Raw genomic sequence first — 8,095 nt, forward strand, 5'->3', positions numbered from 1 at the left:
AATAAACGCTGACAGACAGCTCTTGAAAATGTTCCACCATTCTCCTAGCAGGAGTGACGGTTCCTATATCCTCACATACAATTAATAATTGGCCTCACCTAGTTTTACATTTTAAGCAAATTAACAGGGATAAGATAATATTTCATGACTGTTTTCATTTGCTTCTATGATTACTACTGAGTTTGAATATCTTTTGGTTTGTTTATTGCTTTTGGAGTTCATTATATTTTAATTGCCTTTTCACATGTGTGCCCATTTTTTTCCCTCTTGAGTTATTTAACTCTTAGGGACTTAAAGGAATTCTTTGTATATTTTTGCATTGTCAGTTTTGATATTGCGAGTTTTTTCTTACTATCACTTCTCTATTAACTCTATCCATACTATTCTTCATTAAACAAAAATATTTAATTTTTATGTTAGTTTATTCAACACATTTTTGCCTGAGGATTTGTGCTCCTCAAATATTTTTTTTCTTCAAGTATTTATTTTATTTTATTTGTTTATTTTTAAATATTTTATTTATTTATTTGACAGAGAGAGATCACAAGTAGGCAGAGAGGCAGGCAGAGAGAGAGGAAGGGAAGCAGGCTCCGTGCTGAGCAGAGAGCCAGATGTGGGACTCCATCCCAGGACCCTGAGATCATGACCTGAGCCGAAGGCAGCGGCTTAACCCACTGAGCTGCCCGGGTGCCCTCTTCAAGTATTTTAAAGACAATTCTTCCTTATCTCTAAATCACAAATATATATTCTGACATTTTCTTTTATTGATTTTCTATTTTATCTTTGATTAATCTGTCTGGATTCTACTTTTATACATGATGTATTTAGGGATCCAGTTTTCCTTTTTAATGTCATATACAAAACAATTTATCCTTCCACATTTGATTTGTGGTGCTATATTTCCATATTTATCATATATTAAATTCTAACCTAAACAAGGTCTTTCTCTGAGTTCACTGTTTTGTTTCATTGATCTGTCAATCTGTTTTTATATCAAAACCTATCTATTTTATTACTGTGTGTTAGATCAGGCAGATCACCATGGACCCTGAACATCCTTGAACTTCCTGCCGATGGGCCAAACTGAACTGTAAGGCTTTTTTGTCCCCCAACCTGAGCAGTTTCTGTAGCTGGTCACATAGGCAGACAAGTAGGCCAAGCGACCACAGCGTGACTCCTTGTCACTCTCTGGTGTGGGTGAAGGGAAGAGAGAGGGAGATACTGTTTTGTTTACTGCTTACTACAGAAGGCACTGTGACCATCTGGTAGTGCTGTTTGGGCCACTGTCATGCACCACTTTTATTGCTCTCAGTGCTGAGTGTATAATTAGTAATGATGGTTTATATGCTTATGCTGTGAACCCTCATAAAATTCAAGGGAGATTGTCCCAATTGGGAAGAGTCACTTTTAGAGAAATGATAGCGGATACAACAGACCACCAATTAGGCTTTCGGCTTCCTCTCATGTTGTACAATGGAAACTATAAACTTCCGGAATGAGTAAAGGAAATCACAGTCTTGGCGTCTGTAAACTTCAAAGACCCTTTTGAACTACAGATATCTGCTATTAATAACTATGTTGATTGGAACCAATACTGGTGACTGTTCTGCCAACACTTGAATGTGTATTCTGCTATTTTGGGATAAAATATTCATTAAAACCAATTATGTCAAGTTGGTCGATAGTGCTGTTCAAGTCTTTATGTCTACTAATTTTCTATCTATCTTGTCTATCAATTACTCATTGAGGAGTATTATTTCCCATTATATTTGTAGATTTGTCCATTTCTCATTTCACTTCTCTTTGTTTTTGCTTCATATATTTTGAATCTGTTATTAGAGGCATACAGATTTAAATGTGCTATTTATTAACAAATTGACAACTTTATTATTAGGAAATACTCTTTTTTATCTCTGGTGATAACACTTCTTATGAAGTCTTCCTTATCTGATATTATCTTAGCCATCCCAGTTTGTTTACAATTAATGTTTATTGGCATAACTGTTTCTGTCTTCCACTTCTAACTTATCAATGTTTTTATATTTAAGGTGGTTTTCTTGCAGATTGCATTTAACTGATTTTCTTAAGTCCAATTTGAGACTCTCTGGCTTTTTTTTTTAATTTTTAAACATTTTTTAAGATTTATTTTCAGCATAACAGTATTCATTGTTTTGTACCACACCCAGTGCTCCATGCAATCCGTGCCCTCTCTAATACCCACCACCTGGTTCCCCCAACCTCCCACCCACCACCTCTTCAAACCCTTCAGATTGTTTTTCAGAGTCCATAGTCTCTCATTGTTCACCTCCCCTTCCAATTTCCCCCAACTCCCTTCTCCTAACTCCCCATGTCCTCCTTGCTATTTGTTATGCTCCACAAATAAGTGAAACCATATGATAATTGACTCTCTCTGCTTGACTTATTTCACTCAGCAAGATGTGGTCCATATACACTATGGAGTATTATGCCTCCATCAGAAAGGATGAATACCCAACTTTTGTAGCAACATGGATGAGACTGGAAGAGATTAGGCTGAGTGAGACTCTCTGGCTTTAAACTGGAGTATATAGACCAATGGTCAAAAAAGTATTTTTGAAATGGCCAGATGGCAATATTTTAGGCTTTTGGATCAAATAGTCTCTGTTGAAACTGCTAAACTCTCCTATTATAGCATGAAAGCTGCATAGACCACACACATAAATGAATGGGCATAGCTGTGTTTGTTCCAATACAATTATTAACAACATCACAATGGGCTATATTTGGTCCATGGGTCATAGTTTGCTGATCCATGGTTTATACCTTTTATGTTTAAAATAAATATTTATAGGTCTGGGTTACATCATCCAACTTGTTTTCTATTTGTCTCATATTATTCATTCATTTCCATTTGCTTTCCTCTTCTTTTCCCACCTTCTATTGGATTGAGGGTTTTTAAGATTTCATTTTACATCCTTTTTTTTTTTAAACATATTAGGTGAAAAAAAAACTTCTTTGTGTTTTACATTTTAAGTGACTGTTGTATAGTTTATAATATACATCTTTACCTTTTCACGGTCTACTATAAAATAATAGTATAACACTTTATAGATTAAGATTTTTTTTAAAGGTTTATTTATTCACTTAGGAGAAGGAGACAAGTAGACTCCCTGTTAAGCGGGGAGCCTGATGTGGGGCTCAATCCCAGGACACCGAGACCATAACCTGAGTTGAAACCAAGGCTGGATGCTCAACTGATTGAGCCACCCAGGCCCCCATATAGATTAAGATTCTTTTTTGTTTGTTTGTTTGTTTGTTTGTTTAAAAGATTTGTATTTATTTATTTGACAGAGAGAGAGAGAGATCACAAGTAGGCAGAGAGACAGGCAGAGAGAAAGGGGGAAGCAGGCTCCCGCTGAGCAGAGAGACCAATGCAGGGCTCGATCCCAGGACCCTGAGATCATGACCTGAGCTGAAGGCAGAGGCTTTAACCCACTGAGCCACCCAGGCGCCCCTAGATTAAGATTCTTAAGTACTCTCACTTTCTACCCTGTCATTTGTGCTATTATTGTCATACCTTTTACCTCTATGTGTGTTATGCTGTGTGCATTGCAACCACTTTTTTCCCAGATTTTTTGAAATATAAATGACAAAATTTTAATATATTTAAGGTGTACAGTGTGATGATTTGTTATATACATATATTGCAAGAAGATTCCCATACCATCAAGTTAATTAACACCTCACATATTTATCTTTTTTTAGGGGGAATGAGAATACTTGAGTTCCATTCTCTTAGCAGATTTCAATTATACATATTTATCAACTATAGTGATCATGTTACTCATGAGATTCTCAGACCTTATTCTCCTTATAATTGAAGGTTTGTATAATTTTACATAACTTTACCTATTTCCACCACCAACACCCCCCCAAGTCCCTGGCAACCACCATTCTACTCTCTATTTCTATTAGTTCAACATTGTTTTTAAGGTTTCACATGTATGTCATATTATGCAGTATTTGTCTTTCTCTGTCTGGCTTATTTCATTTAGCATAATACCCTCTAAGTTCATCCATGTTGTCACAAATGGCAAGATTCCCCACTCCCATCTTTTCTTTTTTTTTAAGGCTGAAGCCATTCCATTGTGTGTGTGTGTCTCTCTCTCTGTGTGTACATTTTATATATATATATATATATATATATATATACACACACACACACATTATGTATGTATATATTTATATATGCGTACTGTATATATTTATATATGTGTACTACATATATGTGATATATATATATGTGTGTATATATATATATATATATATATATCTGCTAATGGACACTCAGGTTGTTTCCATATCTTGGCTATTGTAAATAATGCTTCAGCAAACATGAGAGTACAAAGATGTCTTCAAGATAGGATTTTGTTTCCTTTGGATATCTATAAGTGGGGTTGCTAGATCATGTGGTAGTTTTCTTTTAATTTCTTGAGGAACCTCCATACTGTTTTCTAAAGTGGCTGCACAGTTTACATTCCTGCCACAGAGTATAGGGCTCACTATTCTGCATATCTTTGCTAGCATTTGTTATCTTTTTTCTTTTTGATAATAGACATGCTAACAGTTATGAGGTGGCATCTCATTGCGGTTTTGATTTACATTTTCCTGTTGATGAGTGACATTGAGAACTTTTTCCTGTATTGGTTGGTCATTTGAATGTATTCTTCAAAAAGATATCCATTCAGGTGATTTGTCCATTTTTTCATTGAGTTTTTTAATTGAGTTATGAGTTCCTTGCATACTTTGAATATTAACCCCTTATCGGATATGTGGCTTGCAAATATTTCTCTAATTCTGTAATTCGGTTTTTTATTTTGTTGTTGGTTTCCCTTGCTGTGGATAATCTTTTTAGTTTGATATATTTCTACTTATTTACTTTTGCTTTGATTTCTTTGCTTTTGGTATAAAATCCAAAAAACATCATTGCTGAGATCAATGTCAAGAAAATTTCCACCTATGTTTTTTCTAGGAGTTTTATGGTTTCAGGTCTTATGTTCAAGTCCTTAATCCATTTTGAGTGATTTTTGTTAGTGGTATAAGGTAGGGGGTCCAGTTTCATTCTTCTGCATGTGTATATTCAGATTTCGGATTTGCCAGGCTCCACAGTGGTGTGAGCCAATGGAAACACATCTGTCTCTACACACACACATTTATATTTATTAACTTATGCAAGGATTTTATACAATACACACACACATGTATATGTATATATATAGGAGATTATATATTTATATATAAATAACCATAGGAGATTATATATTTATATATATTTATATAATATATACACTATATATTATATATATTTATATATTATATATTTATATATAATCTCCTATGGTTATATTTCTTTTTTGGGGAGGCTTCTATTCTCCTTTGGAGAACTCTGAGTGACATACCATATAAACTTTAATCTCTCCCAGTGCAGTTCCCTTCTTTCAAAAATATAATCCTCTAAATTTCTGCCTGGTTTTGCCACTCACTTTCTATGACTTTAGTTTTTATACATTTTTTCCAGAGATTATAGTTGTTAGCTGTATGATGATTAATCTGATACAAGATACTCTCCCATTTCAAATCTATTTTTTTCCAATAATATTGGGCATTCCTGAGATAAATCTAATCTGTCCATTCCTATATTATTATTAGAAATTGCTTTATTTGGTTTGCTAATATTTGTTTTAGGATTTTAAATCATGATTCATTATTAAAATTTGCCTGTAATTTGTCTTTCTTGTACCAATGCTGTTAGGTTTTAGAAAAAATGGAAATGACAAGTGCATAAAAGAAGGAGTATGTTTTTCCTTTTTAAAAATAATTTGGAAACATTTATCTACAAGTAATTTGCTTTTCTTTTTCTTTTTTTGTATTTTAGATAGAATGTGCCTGTGTGGACCTGGCATTTTCCTTACAGAAAGATTAACCATTGATTCAAACTTTAAAAAAAAAATTATTATAGTGTTATAGGACTTTGATGTTTCCTATTTATTTTCTTTTTTATGTATGTATGTATGTATGTATGTATTGTGTTATGTTAGTCTCCATACAGTACATCATTAGTTTTTGATTAGTGTTCCATGGTTCATTGTTTGCATATAACACCCAGTGCTCCATGCAATCTGTGCCCTCCTTAATACCCATCAACAGTAACCTATATTTTTCTCGGAAATTATCTTTTCTTTATGCCTTAAAATTTAGTGGCATGAAGTTTCTCATAATGCCCACCTATAATCATTTTAATATTTGCTATATCTCTAGTTATACCTAGCTAAAGATGCTTAATATTTCATTTTATTTTGTTATTGGTGGTAGTTATGGTGTTCTCTCTCTCTTTTTACATTTCGTTATAAATGTGTGAATTTTACTGGTCTTATCTGAGGTGCTTTTTGGTTTTGCTGTTCTTCATTATCTTAATTTTTTTAAAAAATTGAGATGTAATTGACATACGGCATTGTGTAAGTTTAAAGTGTACAACATGTTGGTTTAATACATTCATATATCATAATACAATTACAGTAATGTTGGCTAACACATTTATTATGTCACATATTTATCATTTATTTTTTGTGTTGTGAACAGTTGGAATCTAGTCTCTTAGTAACTTTGAAGTTTATAATGTGGTGTTGCTGAGTATAATCACTAAGTTGTTCATTGGATTTCCAGAATTTATTTATTTATTTATTTATTTATTTATTTTAAAGACTTTATTTATTTATTTGACAGACAGAGATCACAAGTAGGCAGAGAGGCAGGCAGAAAGAGAGGAGGAAGCAGGCTCCCCAGGGAGCAGAGAGCCCGACATCGGGCTTGATCCCAACCTGAGCCAAAGGCAGAGGTTTTAACCCACTGAGCCACCCAGGCACCCCCAGAATTTATTTATTTACTAATCGTTAAGTTTGTACCCTTAAACAACATCTCCAGTTCCCCCACCCTCTAGTGCCTCCTACCATTCTATTCTGTTTCTACAAGTTAATTTTTTTTTAGATTCAACATATAAATGAAATCATACAATATATGTCATTCTCTGTCTGACTTACCTTCCTTAGCATAATGCCTTCAAGTTTGCCAATGTTGCCACATATGGCAGGATTTTCTTCTTTCTCATTGCTGAATAATATTTCCCTTTACTTAATGATTTCTGTTAAGTGACTTTTTTTCTTTGAAGTTTTTTTGAGACTTGCTTTAGTGCCTCGTATGTTGTCATAAGTGCCCCTTGTGAATTTAAATAAAGTGTGCCTCTTCAAGTTGTTGTTGGACTTTAGAGGGGAGTCAACAATAATACATCCATCTTCTCCATAAGAGTTCTGGTAGCAATAAAAAAAATAAACCAAAAATTTGACAGGTGGAATCCGAACTATCACTTCTATAGTGATTAAGCTAATGTTAGACAATACGCTGATATTCAAGGGAAAGTAAGTGTCTTAACCCTAAACCTCAGATTTAGACAGAATTCCCCATCTGATCCCAGGGAATTCTGGTCACATATACCCCTCTGTTAATGGTGGTGGCTATATGATCAAAATATGGCATAGAGTAGCAAGGCAGACTATCTGGTCCCTGTTGGAAACGTGGTTCTAAGAGAAATTGAAGAGGAAGTGTCTAGCATCTATATGTCACATTTTTTTCCTTCTACACTGAACAGTCAGATTAATCCCTTAGAGAAAAGTGTGTTGAATTAGAATTAGAAAGAGGTCAAAAGTGTTACTCCAGTGGAATTCCCACCACATGAAATGACGTCAGGATTGTTACTCTCCTAACATTATTCTCTATACGTTTATCATATCAAGCGTGTTCATTGCTTTGTTCATCTTTCAAATCTTTATTTCATGCCAGTTCAGCCAAATATGTGAAGTATTTATATATATGTTGCCTAGTATTTTCAAGTTTGTGCAAGAATAGTATATCGCATTATGAAAATAAATGTTTACTTTTCATCATATAGATTTCTGCCCTTTTCTTTAATATCTTCTTTCTCTTCTAAAATAGTTTTTGCTATATTTTACTAGTTTAAAAGAGCTATTAATTTCCTTTCATTTTTAGTTTTCTTGAGTAAGAA

The sequence above is a fragment of the Lontra canadensis genome, unplaced genomic scaffold (assembly GCF_010015895.1).
Source record: "Lontra canadensis isolate GAN:19392208 unplaced genomic scaffold, GSC_riverotter_1.0 scaffold36, whole genome shotgun sequence".
Lineage (NCBI taxonomy): Eukaryota > Metazoa > Chordata > Mammalia > Carnivora > Mustelidae > Lontra > Lontra canadensis.